At 37.9% G+C, this 18,104-nt stretch overlaps 1 pseudogene; it reads left to right on the top strand.

Annotated features, from left to right (window-relative positions):
* The first annotated feature begins 11,543 nt into the window (after positions 1-11,543).
* LOC112834024 (growth hormone-inducible transmembrane protein pseudogene) lies at positions 11,544-12,350 on the top strand (annotated as a pseudogene).
* The last annotated feature ends 5,754 nt before the right edge of the window (positions 12,351-18,104 follow it).

Raw genomic sequence — 18,104 nt, 5'->3', positions numbered from 1 at the left:
GTATCCAAAACAGTGTCTGGCATGTAGCTGGTACATACGTATGTTATTTCCTCACTCTTACTAAACTCACATATTTCATGGAAAATGGCATTAGAACCCACATTTGGGGGGCATAAATTCAGAACCTGTCCCAGGAAAATAGTTATATCTTTAATTAATCAACATATGATATACTTCAAAAGCATCTGATGTCTAATCTATTTTGTGTCTTTACTTGCCTCTCTTTCCAATACTTATTGACCAGAGTAGTCTTCCTTTACTACCAGAGCAATCTTCCTTCTGGCCTTTTGCCTGGATCATGTTAGTAATTTTCTCAAGAAAGCACCATATATAAAATCCTTCACAACCTGGACTCCACCTACTTTCCAAATTCATCTGTTTCTATTACCTGGGCTACAACTTGGGAAAGGTCTTGTCTTTATTCTGCCTTCATTTTTACTTATCAATTGCCTTGCCCCTACATAGCAATCTCCCTGCTTCTTCATTTCAAATTTTCATGTATCCTTCAAGGCTCCAAAAGCCTTTACTTCCCTATAATTTGATGTGTGTAGGACAGAGCTCCTCTGAACCTTTGAAGTACAGACAAAGCTTTTTCCTCTTCTCATATGGCATTTATATAGAACTTCAAATTGTAGATATTTGTCTTCTTAACTCATTCTCCATGGTTAATTAAAGCCTGTTGAAAACAGGAACTGTCTTACTCATTTCTCGTCAGCTGTTCCACCTCATACGTAAGACCTTACACACAGTTGGTGCTTAGCCAATATTAGTTGGACATAATTAAAGAGCCTGAAGTTTTTCATTCCTGGGTTGTTGGAACTGTGTTTCTGAAACTACTTTAATTTTCCAGGTAACTTCTATAAAAGCAAAAGTAACTTTCAAGAAGATGATAGAGAACAACCAATGAATAAAAGCGTTAAACTTTCAGGAAGCAGTGACAGCATTCATTTGCTTCACCAGCTAAGACAGACTCAACAATGCAATTAAGAGCTATTGAAGTGAGCTGGGATCCTTGGTGAAACAACGTTGCATAATATCTCACAGTGGCTCTAAGTCACCACGGTGCAGTGAGTTAAAGCATTTTCCACTTGGAATCCAAGGCAACTTAAAAGGGTTATTGATTTTTTTCCTCTACTTATAAATGAGACTCACATATTAGGAGTGAGAACTGCAGACACAACATAATGACCTTTCTACTTGGCTTCTTTTTCCTAACATAAACAGAATCACTTTCAGTGGCTAAGAGGATATTAAGCAGTAAATCTTGTAATTATATGTATGACTGTCTGTACCTTGAGAGCAAAAATTAGCAGCCACATTTTTAATTTTAAAAATATCAGTTCTGTTCACTTAGTATTAGAAATCTCAACATCTAATTGTGTGTTTCTCTTCCTGCACTGGTGTTGAAAAGTCCTATGTTTGTTCACGCCTCAGCACTAATACACAAGTTCAGCTTCAAATAATCAGTTTATTGAAGACATAAGACCTTGCATGACCTTGTTTTAGATGTAAGATTTAAAATAAAGTTATTGATTCCCACCATTTATCTTTAAGAGAAAGATTCTAAAATATGAAACAGTGGGGGAGCCCTTATTAAAGTTGTCCCAAAACAAAAGCTAAGAGGTTGGTAGCTATTAAAATCAGATTTGTTTTGTACCTGTTGGATTTTGCTGTCATAATTTAATTAGGGACTTTTGGAAAACAAGTTGAGGCTTGATGGGTTTCATGTTCTTTGGTCTAGTTCCTTTCTCAGAGATTTAAAATAACTATTTTCTCTAACTTTTCACTCTTTGTTGGTGACATATTTAACTTATTTCTGTTTCATTTCAGGAGTTTTGTTCTCTGTTTGGGGTTTTTGTTGTTGTTGTTTTCTTTCCTGGGTACTCAGTGAGACCTCTTATCTCCTGTAACACTAGAATGGCAAGATGCTCCTGTGTGGCCAGCCAGCCACACCGCACTACAGGTAATCAGACATTTTCTTGATTTTAAAGGTACTAGGTAGATACTTACTCTATCTAAACATACTCCCCCATCCCCAACATGCACATACACTGCCTTTTGTTATGTCTACAGGTCTCCCATCGAAAATCTATTCAGTTCAGTTTGTTCAGCAACAAATACAAGTTTCAGAGATTATTAAGAGTCATTCTGTTTGACATCAGAGTGGCAAAAATGACAATATTCTGCAATTTAACCAGCACTAATTGTGTGCCGAGCACAGACCTGAGGGTTTTATATCTATATATTCTCTCATTTCATCCTTACAACATCATAATGTGGTAAGTTTTATAACCCTCATTTTCCATAGAAAGAAAGTGAGGTTCACAGAGTTAAGTACTTAGCTGAGGTCACGGAGCCAATCAGTGCCAAAATAAACAAGTTTTTCTGATTCCAAAGGTTGGGGTCTACCTGAAATTCTGTGAATAAGAAAGTCCTCTAGGTGACTGAGAGGGAGAAAATGGAAGTAACTCTTAAAAGTTTGAAAAAAAACTTTCAATTTTGGCAAGGATTCCATTTTTAAGAGAAGAAAACAGGTTCAGAGAATGTTTTTAACTTTCTAAGCTTATAAACCCAATGTGTCAGTTATCAGTTTGTAATGTCTCCGCTACACATCTGCTCTTCACCGCTGTTCAGTAATAGACATAGACCCTGTGTGTTAGTTTGCTAGGGCTGCCATAACCAAGTACCACAACCTGGGTTGCTTAAACAACAGAAATCTATTTTCTCATAATTCTGGAGGCTAGAAGTCTGAGATGGATTCTCAGCAGAGTTGGTTTTATTCTGAGGCCTCTCTCCCTGGCTTGTAGATGGTCATTTTCTCCTTTTGCCTTCATGACTTCCTTTTGTACTGGTCTGTATCCCAACCTCCTCTTCTCATAAGAACACCAGAAATGGTGGGTTAGGGCCCACCCTAATGACCTCATTTAACCTTAAAGACCTGTTTAAGGACCCTATCTTCAAATACAATCAATTCTAAGGGACTAGGGGTTAGAATGTCAACAGATGAACCTGGGAAAGCCCAATTCCACTCATAGCACCCTGTACATATGTCTTCTTTGCAGGCTGAATGGTATTAAGCTTTTTCAGTAAAAGGTGCTGACGGCACACTGGCGGGGAGGGGTTTCTTCTCCTGGTTCTGATGGGCTCCTCTAAACAGGCTCCTGGAACATATGCAACACAGCTTCTGCAGTACCAGACTCCTGCAGCCTGTGTGGCTTCTACAGCACATGCTTCCAACAGCACCCACCGGGCTACAGCATGTGGCAATTCCCTATGGACAGCTTCTTCTCTGGGGGCTTGTTAGTGAAGAGTCACCAGGATGAAGCTGCTGGGAACAGCTTCTCCGGCATGCTCTTGGGAGGTGGCACGGCAGAATGCTGTTAACCCCGTGCTTCTGAGGGGGAAGGTCATTGAAAAGAAGTGACCACCAGGTGACCCTTGAGCTCGACCTGGGAATCAGAGGCTCCTCACCCCCCTTCCTGTCATTGGAATAGGAGTTCCACTTGCCTTTTCTACTCCCAGAGGCTGTTCCAAGGACACATAATTATGTGGTATTGAGAACATCTGCTTGATATATATGACTGAACCCAGTTAAGGCCTCTTTATAAGCTTTTAAGATTTGGCAGGCAGGTGCAGGGAGCCATTTGTCTTGCTGGCACTCAAGACAAGTCTCATGTGTAAGTTCCCTTTTCTTATCAAAACTGCCACCTACCAACCTGGAGTGACCTGCCTCTTTCTTCAGTCTCTCCCTGCCCAGCAGTAGAGGGGCCAGTTTCAGATTACACCAGGGAAGCCCCCAAGAGAGTTGTGAACCAACAACTTCCCCATAAAAGGCTTTCCCAGGCACACCCAAGGAGCAGCTTCACAGAGAGTTCTAAGGTGAGCATATCCCCAGGGCAGCTTCCCCCCAGCACCCTACGGAATGGCTTCCCAGCCAACACTGCCAACATGGTAACTCCCTGTGGATGGCTTCCTCTAGGATCCATCCAGAACACTCTTGGATGGCCCTGCAGCCTCAGCCAACATCTTTGCTGACCAGTAAGCCATGGCTGCACTCTCTCCAATGAAGTTTGGATCTCAGTCCTGGGTTAGGAGGGGTCTCCTAGATTTTTTTCCCTCCTTGGGTATTCTTTCTTATCCTTGTGGATGGTGGCTGCTTCCTATACACGCTATTCCTCTACTCTTTATAGTATTTTACTCTTCAGTAGTCAATCTCCTGTTATTCCAATCCCCTGTTAATAATTGTTTATATTAATTGTCAAATCATTTTTTGCTTTCTGCCTGAACTGATAAAACTGGTAAATGGCAGACCCAGTACTCAGATAATCCTACAAGAAAGAAAAATGCATAGATGCTCTAAATACTGGCAAGAAATCTGTAAAACTGTCATTCTTTTCACAGGATAAGATCATCTATCTAGAACACCCCCTTATGTCCCCAGAAAACATAGAAAATGTAGAGGAAAAGGAGTAATCTATTCTAACAACAAATTTGTAAAGAATCTAAGAAGTAACCTATCATAGAACACATAAGATCATTACATAAGAATTTTAAATAAAAGATAAAAAATATGACATCAATATATGGAGAAATATATGTTTATAAATTATCTTACTAAACATTTTAAGGAATTCAATACTCCATAAATTAAATTCAATACAATTCCATATGGAATCTCAGAAGAATTTTAGGGGAATTTGGAAAAATTATGTTGAAATAAAAAAATAATGATTGGCAAAGTGTTTAATCATCTTTGAAAACTAAAACAAGTAAGGACAGATTTTAAAATATATTGATAAAACTGAAATCCAAAGCAATTAAAATAATATGATATTGTAGAACAGATAAGCAGACCACTGAATATAGAGGTCAGAAATAAAACTATATATGTACAAGAAATTGATATGTGGTAAAAGTAAACCACAGGGCAAGAACAGAATACATTTTTATATAGATAACTTCAGGATTGCTGGCATACTCTAAGGAGAACTCATGCCTTATACTATGAACAAAGAAAAATTCAGAATTATTGAGCTACACATAAAAGGTAAGTTTATAGACCCAATAGATGAACATGTAGTAGAACACTTTTGTGACCTATGGTTGAAGAAAGATTTCAAGAAGCACAAATGATAAAGAAAGCATGATTTGACTGTATTGAAATTTAAATTTTCTATTCAAAAAAAGCCATAATAGATTAAGTGAAATACATAGATTATAGACTGGGGAAAATATTTGCAGTATCTATAACTGACAATGGGTTAATAGCTGAAATATACCAAGAGCTCCTGAAAAATAAACAAAAATGATAGAAAACACAATAGAAATTATAGACAAGGGATATAAATAAGCAATTTGTAACAGGAGATGTCCAAGCATATTACAAGATGCTCCAAATCACTAATAATCATAAAAATGAAAATTAAAAGAACATTAACATGCCACTTCATATCTATCAAAATGGCAACAATTAGAAACCTAATTAATACCTTGGTAATACCAAGTATCCTCAAGGATATGAGGAGATGGGAATTTTTATGCACAACAGGTGAGAATATAAAATGACAATTATTGTCAAAAGCAATCTGGATTTTTTTTATTAATTAAGTTTTGAACTATGATACAATGATCCCATTCTTAGCTAAATATATAAGAAAAATTGTTGTACAAGTCTATTAAGAGGACATATACAAATATTTTCACCTAGAAAGTATTTGCATCAATAGGAAATTAGAGATAAACTAATTGTTTATTCCTAAGGAAATCACTAATTAAATTATGGCAGATGCATACTTGAGAACATCATGCAGCAGGTAGAAGCAACACAGTCAGCAACACAGAGAGATCTTAAAATTATAGACTTGAATGACTATAGTAAAAACTGAATGAGATTATAATACAGTACTATTTATGAAAATTTATAAACTAAGACTTTATTTTAGGATAAAAGCATTGTCAGAGTATATATGAAACTTGTGAAAATAAATGCCTTTAAAACACTGTAATCAAACAGTATGGTACTGGCATAAAGACAAATAAACCGTTGGAATTAAATAGAGAGCCCAGAAACAAACACTCGTGTATGTAATCAAATGATCTTCGGCAAAGATTCCAAGACCATTCAATAGGGAAAGGACAGTCAATAAATGGTATTGGGAAAATTGAATACCCACATGCAGAAGAATGAAGTTGAAACTTTATACCATATACAAAAATTAACTCAAAATGTAAGACCTAAATGTAAGACCTAAAACTATAACTCCTAAAAGAAAAAAAAAAGAAAAACTTCATGATATTGGATTTGGCAATGGTTTCTTGGATATGACACTGAAAATATAAGCAACAAAAGCAAAAATAAACAAATGAGACTATATGCAACTTAAAAATTTATATACCAGAGGACACTACCAACAGAGTAAAAAAGCAATCTATGGAATGGGAAAAATTATTTGGAAATCATATATCTGATAAGGAGTTAACATCCATAATACATAAAGAAGTCCTACAACTCAACAACAGCAAATCAAATAACCCAGTTTAAAAATGGGAAAAAGATGTTTCTTCAAAGATGGTATACAAATAGCCAACAAGCAGATGGGAAGATGTTCAAAATCACTAATAATTTAAGAGAAATGCAAATCAAAACCACAATGAGATAACACCTCACACCTATTAGGATGGCTACTAGAGAGATGATAGAAGATAGATAGATAGATTGATTGATAGATAGATGATAGAAAAAATATCAAGTGTTGGTGAAGACATGGAGAAGTTGGAATGCTTTGTACTATTGATGGGATTGTAAAATAGTGCAACTGCTATAGAAAATAGTATGGAAATTTGACAAAAAGTAAAAACAAAACTACCATATGAACCAGCAATCTCACTTCTGGGTATATATTTAAAAAAATTAAATCAGGGTATCAAAGAGGTATCTGCATAACTATGTTCACAGCAGCACTATTCAAAATAACCAAGAAGAAAAAGCAATCCATATGCCCACCAGTGGATGAAGGGACAAACAAAATGCAGTATATACATGTGATGGGATATTATTCAGCCTTTAAAAGGAAGAAAATCCTGTCCCATGCTACAACATGGGTAAGCCTTGAAGATATTATGCTAAGTGAAATAAGCCAGTCACAAAACACAAAAACTGTATGATTCCACTTACATAAGGTACCCAAAGTAGTCAAATTCATAGGGAAAAAAAAAACAAAACAGAAAGTAGAACAGTAGTTACCAGGAGCTGGGGAGAAGGGGATAGGGAAGTTATAATTTAATGAGTGTCAGGTTTCAAATGTGCAAGATGAAAGTCCAGGAGATCTGTTACACAACCATGTGGCTATACTTAACACCACTGAACTGTACACTTAAAAAATGGTCACGATTTTGGGAGGCGCCTGGGTGGCTCAGTTGGTTGAGCAGCTAACTCTTGGTTTTGGCTCAGGTCATGATCTCAGGGTCCTGGGATGGAGCCCTGCATCCAGCAGCTGCAGTGGGCTCTGTGCTCAGTGGGGAGTCTGCTGGGGGGGTGATCTCTTTCTCCCTCTGCCCCTACCATCACGTGTGCATGTGAGCAAGTGCTCTCTGCGTGCGCTCTCTCTCTCTCAAATAAATAAATCTTTTTTAAAAATGGTCACAGTGGTAAATTTTATGGTCTCTGTTTTTTTACCACAATAAAAAGAGGAGGGGGAGAGCACAGAAACACAATGAAAAGAAAGAAATGAATAATAAAAAGCAGTTCCTCACACAAATAATGATAAATGGTTATAAGCTTAGAATATGACTAATTTACTTTCTCTAAAAAATTTCCCCAAAAAAGTGTAATGAAATAAGGTAAAATAAAATCAAAGGCTATAGGAATGAATATGATCACCTAGAGAGAGATTTTTACCTAGAGGGAAGAATGTTGATCACAATGAGAAATGGAGTAGAGAAGGAATAGCCACCAAAGGGACTGAAAAGAAATGAACAAAAAAGTAGAAGGAAAATTGTGAGTGTATGATGTGGACTCCTAAAGAACAGGGGTTAACAAAACTATAGCCTGTGAGTCAAATCTGACCCTTTTTCCACTTCCTGCCTCCAAACTTTCACCCTGCTTGTTTTTGCACAACACCTAAGCTAAGAACAGTTTTCCTGCTATAAGAACAAAGTTGAACAGCTGTAACAGAGACTGTATTTTAGGCAAAGCCTAAAATATTTATTATTTGGCCCTTTACAGAAAAAGTTGATGATCCCACAAATAAAGAATGATTTTAAGAAAGGAACTGGTGAGCTATATCAAATGCTATTGTGAGATGGGATAAAAGGAGGACAAAAATATGACCATTAGTTGTCTGGGATTCTGTGTCTATTGAATGTGTTACATCACTAAATTGCAGATGTGTAAAAATCTAACCTCTTTCTCCCTAAAACTGAATTTTACCAACTCTTGAGCTACCATTCTCAAATTCAAGACATAATCAGTCACATTTCCATTGTGTCTTGCACAGATTCTTTTGAGGAAATATTCAATCCATATTAGAATCCTCAGATTCTTCCCACCTAGGGGTGATTTAAACTCCAGACAGATTACTTAACATTCTAAAATTGAGGAGAAAGACTACCTGGTCCACAACAATTCTTTCTCCTCCACTGACCTCCACCAAGATACATATTCCTCACAGAACTTTGGAAAAGAATGTCCTGGACCATGAAATGATTTATCTGATACTAGTGACTACTCCATACCTCCTTAACACTAGCTATTAAAATCATTTGACCAACTCATCTTCCTCTGATTTCTATTCCTACCACCAACTTTCTAATTATCATTTGGTTTGCATGTGATCTGCCTTTCAAGAGAGTATACCCGACCAGTGAACTCTGGTCTCTGTTCCGATTTTTATTATAAATTTTAAAATTAGCATTAAGTTTTACATTTTCATTTATTATAACTTTAGCCAGTTAAGCCCCAGGGCCCTCTAATTTCTACATGTATTGACTCTCATATTTCTAAGACTGAGACCCTCACCCTGAATTGCAATGGCTACATGGAGATTCTACCACTTTAGAAACATACAGCTATCTAATTGCTTACCTTCAAACTGTAACAAGCAGCATAACACATATTTGTTCCATTGTAATATAAAGAAGTTAGAGGCAGAAGATATATCTAAGCAAAGTAAATATCTTAAGACTAATTTCCTTGTCATGTACTCTGAACATAGGTAAAATTGCATTGCACAACACAGTAAGAGTAATGCAACTATTATGTTTTTTTAAAAAACTTGTTGGGGCGTCTGCATGGCTCAGTCACTTAAGCATTTGACTCTTGGTTTTGGCTCAGGTCATGATCTCAGGGTCGTGAGATCAAGCCCCACATCACATTCTGCGCTGAGCATGGAGCCTGCTTGAGATTCTCTCCCTCCCTCCCAACTGCTCCCCCCATTTGCACTCTCTCTCTCTAAACAACAACAAAAAGTTATTATATGTATTTGTATTTTATAATTGGCCATTATAGAAGAAGACATCTAGAAACCTGATGACCTAATGAGATATATTTCACTTTTTTGTCCCTCTTAGTATTGAAAAATGACAAAAGCAATATATTTCCAAAAGGATAACTGTTTTACTTGAATATATTGTCCATGTTGCCTTACTGTTTAAATAATGTTAACAGACAAACATTATCATACCCTCTAAAAAAAATCAAACATTTAGTCTCCCTTAATCAATTTATTTTATTAAAAAAAGAAAAATTATTTTTATAGTTCCATCCTCCATTGGCTCTTTTTCTTCCTAATTCCCATGATATCTTTAAGGGCATGTTTTCATTAAGGCCTTCCACACATTAGCTTCATTTTAATTTTTGTGAAATTTTAAAACATATATAAATAATATCAAGCATGCTTTTGCTATTTCTATATTTTGAAGCTTACAAATGCAGTTTGAAATAACAAACTGCCAGAGATTGCAGGGAAAACAGAGAACATACATTGAGTTGTTTTTCATCAATCATATTGACATGATGTGCATATGCTCAGGGAGGCATAGCAGCATCCTGCTAAATAATTCTAGGAAAAAGAGGTAAAAGTGTAATAAAACTTAATGAAAATATTTTTTCACCTATTCAAAGACTGATTAGGGGCACCAGGGTGGCTCAGTTTAAGGCCAACTCTTGGTTTTGGCTCAGGTCATGATCTCAGGGTTATAAGATCAAGCCCCACATCAGGCTCCATGTTTAGTGGGGAGTCTGTTTGAAGATTCTCTCCCTCTGCTCCTCTCCCCACTCGCTATCTCTCTCTAGAATAAATAAATCTTTAATAAAAAAAAGAAAGAAAATGACAACCTATTGCCTCCAGAGTTGTTAGTATAATACCTGAAGAAAGAAATATGAACATTTTGTTTAATGAGTGCTGATGACCAGACAAGGGTTGTGTTTTTCTTATGTGACCTATGACATAATATGAAATCCAAAGATAATAAATTCACAACTGTTATACTTTCATATGAGAAAATATAATTTTTATCCTCAGGAAATTTTGGAATAAAAAACATTTAAAATTCATAATTTAAACAAATCTATGCATTCTCTTTCTCCTCTTTGTCAATAAGTCTACATGTATCAGCAAATTAAAGGAGTTCGTGAAATAAGAAAATGATGAAAACTATACAAAGAAAAGAACTGTCTCATGTCCAATTTTGAGGAAAAAAATATTCACCTCAAAGGCCAAATGTGGTACTGGGAGACAGTACTGTTATTTTAGAATTTGCCAGATAAGTTGGGGGTATTGCATAAGGGTATTTACAACATAGGACCAATAAAACTCACATTCTCAGATTCAATCAGCAATTAGCCCTGCAAATTTGAAGTGCAAGCTTAGAGTGAACAAAAATACATACACAAAAGTTACGCCACACCATGCTGAACCAAAATTTAATCAACAAATAATGGGTGTTACATGGCTGGAATTTCCTCCATTTAGTTTCCAAAATAATTACTCAAATCTCAAATGGCCGGTTTAAAATGAGAGAGCTAAATACTCCATCTAGATGTGTCATGAACTGCAAACCCATCATGCTGAAAATTAGATTCACTACACATTCATTTAAAAATTATTTTGAGGGCGCCTGGGTGGCTCAGATGGTTAAGCGTCTGCCTTTGGCTCAGGTCATGATCCCAGGGTCCTGGGATCGAGTCCCGCATCGGGCTCCCTGCTCCTTGGGAGCCTGCTTCTCCCTCTGCTCTCTCTCTCTCTCTCTCTCTCTCTTTCCCTCTCCCCCTCTCCCCCTCTGTCTCTCATGAATAAATAAATAAAATCTTTATAAAAAAATAATAAAAATTATTTTGAGAAGTATTATGTTTGAGGCGATATGACTTTTCCCCTTCCCATTTTCTATTGTCTTATTGAGAAAACATAAATCACAGGACAGTAGACAGGCCAAATACTTCTGGTTGTTATATACACCAAAGTTAGCTACTTTATCACACACTTCTTTATATTCTTTATAATTATGGACATTATTCAGCAAATAATTGCACAAAATAGCCTGTTAACATGGCCTGTTGCCTTCAGTCCTTCCTATGCCTTCTTGTTTCAAAAGCTTCCCATATCAGTAAGGTACAATTCCACAGGTCTCTGCAGAATCTCTACACTTGCTCTCCATTAGTGCTAGGATTTTTATTGACAATAGAACCAAAAGGACATAATTGTCACTCCTGGAAAGAGGTGACTTTGTCCACCCTGGAAATGAACAGAGCTCTTCTCATGAACTTCCTGATGAGAGGCTCTTGGATGACAACTGGTACAATGTTTGCAGCCATAATTGGAGCTGGAATGCTGGTACAATCAGTATTATATGACCAGAGCCCAAGACCCAGAGCAACTTGCTTAGTTCCTATATTCTAGTTGAATGGTGCCATACTGGCTCCTCTCACGATATTGGTGATGGCGGGGTGGGAGGCTCATCTCATCAGAGCTGCATAGTACACAGTGGGCATCAGAAGAGGTCCCTCCACTATGGCCACGTTGGCACTCAGTGGGAAATTTCTGAACATGCAACCACCTCTGGGAGTGGGCCTGGGTCTCATCTTTATATCCTCACTAGGATCTATGTTTCTTCCACCTACCACTGTGGCTGGTGCCACTCTGTACTCTGTGGAAATTTATGGTGGATTAGGTCTTTTCAGTGTGTTCCTTCTAAATAACATGCAGAAAGTAATCAAGCATGCAGAAATAGTACCAATATATAGAGTTCAAAAATATGATCCCAACACTCCAGTGCTGGGAATCTACATGGATACATTAAATATATTTGTGTGAGTTGCCAGTATTCTAGCAACTGGAAGCAATAGGGAAAAGTGAAGTGACTCAGCTTTTGACTCTTCCAAATAAGCACACACATTTCCAATTTTCATGTTTGAGTAATTCTAAAATGCTCTAATGAAGATGAAAACTAACGTTAGTGCTGTGAGAATTATTTTATCTATTTTAAAATTTATTTGGTTAAGCAAAAATTAGCAAACTTGTGTTTACCTGTATATTTTTTAATGCAAAATATTAACAAGTAATGTCATAAGTGAAGTAGAGGTTTGGTAAAGGGACCAGAGAGAAGTAAAGGTTACCTGCCATCTTTCTTTGAATACTTAGCACTTGTGACATTGGTGGTGAGCCAGTATGAAGGGCCTGGCTATTTGGAAACAAACAGGTCATGCTGTTTTTATAATCATCTGCTGAACTTATCAAAAGCATTGAGCATAAAACAAAGACAACAGTGATTCATTCTCCCACCATTCCTTCTCTGTGCTATCTTTGCAACACGATCACTGACGTAATCATGTTTGGCTTCTCATTGTTTGACACTGTTAGGACTGTACAGAATGTTAATCATACAGAGAATTCCTGATATATAACACACACAAAGATAGTGTGTGTGTGTACTGGTGTGTAAGTTTTAATTCTGAATCTTCTAGAACAAAATATCCTTAAAACTCTTGTCAGGACAAAATACTCAAAGCGTGAAAATAGTTGCGTTTTTAAGTATTCAAATACTATGTTCATAATTACTGATTTTTTGCACATTTATTGAAATGTCTAATAGAATACATGCTTGTCTTATCTCTTCAAGCTTTGAAGGTTTTATCAGGAAAGCCTGTTTGTGGCTTACACTTGAGATTATGAAAGCAGTTTTTCTCCTAAGACTTGGTTTCTTGCATTCCCTTTCAGACTAAGCACTAAGAAAAGAAGGCAAAGCTAATCTTTCTTCATGAATTATATCAATCAAAAATGTAACAGGCAAATACTTCATTAGAATTTCCCCTAGCAGAATTTTCCTTCTCTCCTGCACACACTATTAGATTGTGTTTATATTTTCTAATAAAGATACCATACCCAACAAAAGAACTGAGAGTGGAGTATCATTTAACTTTATTTATTGCATCATAATCTGTAATGATCAATTTGTGTTTACAGAAGCCACAGAGGCAAATTAAATAGGGATATGATGTTACCAACTCCTCTCTCCACAGTCCTTTAAATCTTTCATGATGGCACTAAGCTGGGCAGCTCCTCTGGGGTTGCACTGTTGCTTCTGAATTTCTGTTTTTGCTGGGAATAAGGAAGCAGATCAAGGGGAATCCCATGAGGCTTCCTACAATAATGGCCTCTTATTTCACAGCTCAGGAAATGAATTTTCGAGTTCTGCTGGTCGCAAAATATACACTCAGTGGCTAGGGAAGTACACTCAGAGTAGACATATGGAACATGGGATTCATCAAGAAACTGACTTGGGCCAGTGTTCCCTTTACATCCTGGACTCCATAAGCCCCTACTTCATCCAGAAGACCATAATGGCATTCTGGGTCATCTGGTAACTGTGTAATCTCAGATCTTTATCCAAACTGTGCTCATAGTCTAAGTGTTTCTTGTCCCCAGAATAGTTACCTTGGAAATAAACAGCTACCTAGGAAAAAATCTGAATTTCTCACTTAAATTTTTGTGTTGATATTGCAAAGATCTTTCTCAGTAGAATCTGACCTATTTTCAAGCAATGGGTACTGGGTGTGTAAACTTATATCTGAAAACTGAGTGAGGCACTATAATTTTTCAGATGCAGAGTCTAACTTCAGACTGTTTCTCATCAGATATTGTATTTCTGTTTTTGTCATTGTTGTTGTTAATATAAGCCAGATAGTACTATATTTGGTTGATCATCTATCATGTACTGTGGGACACCATAATCTATTAGCTATGCCTGGAAATCACTGTGGAACAAAACACCCTGATTGTTTTCCTCTAGCATGCAAACTCTGCCAGCACAGAAAATTTGGGAAAATCTCGGTATTCAATATTCTCAATTCTGCTGCCTATTTTCAGTATTTATATCTAGTTTGTCTCTGCAAGTTATGTGCTTCAAGCTGGTGTCTAGCCTCATTGATTCCCATTATTCTCATTTATTCTAGGGAACCCAGTCTCATGGCTTCTTCTTATACTCTTCACACCAACCTACAGATGATTGTATATTCCTCACTGTACATTTCTTATTGTCTAAGTTAAGGGAATGTCCTCTGGGACCTGCTGGGAAACAGCTCTCTAGTCCTCTGTTTCTCAGGTCTTATATAGTAAAAAACATTCAGACATTCTCACTTTCCTGAGCTTTCTGGCCCTTTCCTTACTACTATGTCAAAGCAGTCCCAATATCTCCATTTTATTACTGTGGATCATTGTTTTTTGTTTTTGTTTTTAAATATTTTATTTATTTATTTGACAGAGAGAGACACAGTGAGAGAGGGAACACAAGCAAGGGGAGTGGGAGAAGGAGAAGCAGGCTTCCCGCAGAGCAGGGAGCCTGATGTGGGGCTCGATCCCAGGATCCTGAGATCATGACCTGAGCTGAAGGCAGATGCTTAATGACTGAGCCACCCAGGCGCCCCACTGTGGATCATTGTTATATCCAAACTATGAGGAGCCATCCCAGAGGTATATCTAAACAGGTTAGACTTACCAAAACATTAAAACATGGCCCCCATGTCAATAGGATTTTCCCTACCCAGGCTTATAATTTATCCCTTGAATTCTACCATCCTCAAGATCCTACATAATTTCCTCTGGTTCCTGACAGCATATGTTAGCCAAATCTTGTGATTCCTTTTGTTTATGAAATATTCCCTCCCATAGCAAGAATTTCATTTTCTTTTTTTTTTAAGATTTTATTTATTTGTTTATTTATTTGTTTGAGAGAGAGAGAGCATGAGTGGGGAGGGAGGAACAGAGGGAGAGAGAGGGGGAGAGAAAGAATCTCAAGCAGACTCTGTGCTGAGCACAGAGCCCAACACAGGGCCCAGTCTCATAACCCTGAGATCATGACCTGAGCCAAAATCAAGAGTTGGACTGAGGCACCAATGCCCCAAGAATTTCATTTTCTAGCTCAGGCCGTGTTGAGTTCTTATCATAATGTGGGGTGGAGGAAATGGGGAAAGGCAAGAGCAGAAGTTGTGGACTACAAAGCATCGTGTTTTAAATTGCTGGTCTTGGTTGAGATTTTCACAGGTTCTCCAAACAAGAAAAGTCTTTTTTCATGGTTCGTCTCCCCCTCCAATTTCCCCCGCCTTCATTCTTCCCCTCCTGCTATCTTCTTCTTTTTTTTTTAACATATAATGTATTATTTGTTTCAGAGGTACAGGTCTGTGATTCAATTCACAAACTGAGGGTTCTAGAGGAGAGGGGGGTGGGGGATGGGTTAGCCTGGTGATGGTATTAAAGAGGGCATGTTCTGCATGGAGCACTGGGTGTTATGCACAAACAATGAATCATGGAACACTGCATCAAAAACTAATGATGTAATGTATGGTGATTAACATAACATAATAAAAAAAAGAATAGTGTTTTTTTCTAGTATGCAGATTCGTTGCTAGCACAGAGAATTTAGGGAAATCTGGCCACATTTGCAGTCCTAATGTCTCCATCCTAAGTCTCAGGCTTATAGTTCCTTCTATGAAGATCTTGTCTCTGACATAGGGAACTGTTAAGGCTATACATTCTTTACTGGTCTGCTACACTTATAATTAGATGTTGGGCCTCCTTTCCAGAATAATATTTTTTGAAAATATAGGTGAAAATGTCCTCAGAAGCTGCCAATATAGCCCCTCTGGTTCTGACAGTATACTTTGATTTGATCATTACCTAAAATGAACTAGCCATTTTCTTTTTCCAGTGTATCCAAAGCAGTTTACAATAGCCAGACAACTCCACAATTCTTAAAATTTTCATTATCCCTTTCCATTCAAATGCAACAGTTTTGGCATAACCCAACACCTTCTCTTCCTTCATACCTTCATTTACCTTCTTCACAGATGTGTAATGGTTAGCTTTATGTGTCACCTTGGCTGGGTCATGATGCCTAGATATGTGGTCAAACGAGAAATGAGAAAAAACACACGAAAATGGGTAAAAGGAATATTTTATCCATATCACCTATCCCTCAAGCCACCATGGCACAATGCCTAAAAGGACTCCGCAGACCCACAATTTCTCCTATAAGGGAAAAAGGGACCAAGATGAACATCCAACTTCTTTAGCCTTTGACACTGTCTTAGTGGGCCCACTCCTGTCTCCACTCATGAAGAACAATGGAGGAATTATGGCTAGACCACCTGGGGACAGCTAGGAACAAATAAAAGGAACAGGACTTCTAGATGCCAACAAGTGCATATCCTGGCATTAGCCCCTTGACCTCCACCAGTGGCTTTACAAGCCCTGTGTAACTGCTGTCCCACCAAGTCTTTACCAGCTTTTCCCAACTATGGGGCCTCCCCTGGCTCTGCAGATGCCATAAAATCAAGAGCTCCACCAGTCACCCTGCCCAATGACAGAGGCTGTCAGAAGTCTCTGTCCCACTGGGCGGTCCTGCCAGCATCCCTGCAACTAAGAAGCACGCTCAACTAGCCCTGCCCAATCACAAAGACCTGTTAGGGACCTCAGGACCATAGAGCCCTACTTACTGGCTCTGCCAACCATGCAGTCCCAAAAGATCATGGCCCAACTATAAAAGCTTCACCTGACCCAGGAGCCCTGCCTATCAGCTCTACCAAGGAGCCTCATCAGTAGCCTTGCCCCACTTTGGAACCCCACCAGTATGACTATGGAGCCTGGCTACTGGTCCTGCCCAACTAACAAAACCCCATCAATATTCTTACTACACTGTGAATCCCTGCCAGTGGCCTTGCCTAACTGCAAAGCCTCTCTAACCAGCCCCTCCCGACTGTGGGGCCCCAACAGCAGGCCTGCCCAACCATGGAACACCGATGGTTGGTCCCATCTGACCATGGACGCTGGCAACAGATCCTGCACAACCTTGGAATCTGGCAGCAGGCCCCATTTATCTGCCTGTGCCCCCAGTAAGAGATTCCAGGTGACTACAGACACGACAACTGGCTCATCTAGAATCCTACACCAGGTGACTGGTGAATGCCTTCCTCTGCTAAAGCCAGCCTGTAAAGACCAGAAAAAGTGACCATATCTTCAAATGTACAGATACCAATATAAGTATCATGAAGAATCAGGGAAACATGACACCACCAAAGGTAACTAATAAAGCTTCAGTAATTAACCTTAAATATATGGAGATATATAAACTACTTGACATCAAAAAGAAGCTCCATGAACTACAAGAAAATACAGAGAGACAACTAAATGAAATCAGGAAAACAGTACCTGAACAAAGTGAGGAGTTCAACAAATAAATAGAAGCATAAAAACAAAGAGCTACCCTAGAACTGAAGAAATCAGTGATTGAACTGAGAAATTCATTACAGAGCTCCAACATCGAATTCAATCATGTAGAAGAAAGAATTAGTGAACTCAAAAATAAGTCATTTGAAATTATCCAGTTAGAGGAACAAGAAGAAAGAAGGATGAAAAAGAATGACAATGGCCTACAAAATTTATAGGATATCATCAAAAGAAACATAATATACATTATGGGAGTCCTAGAAGAAGGAAGAGGTAGAAGAGGACAGAAAGACTTTTCAAATAAATAATGGCTAAAAACTCCCCAAATCTGTAGAGGGAAATGGACAACTAGATTCACAAAGCCCAAAAGTTTTCAAATAGGTTGAATAT

The sequence above is a fragment of the Callorhinus ursinus genome, unplaced genomic scaffold, assembly GCF_003265705.2.
Source record: "Callorhinus ursinus isolate GAN/ISIS: 27379988/994484 unplaced genomic scaffold, GSC_fseal_2.0 scaffold1, whole genome shotgun sequence".
In the NCBI taxonomy this organism is placed as follows: Eukaryota; Metazoa; Chordata; class Mammalia; order Carnivora; family Otariidae; genus Callorhinus; species Callorhinus ursinus.
The sequence above is the reverse complement of the archived record's forward strand: the minus strand, read 5'-3'. Positions and strand labels throughout refer to the sequence as shown.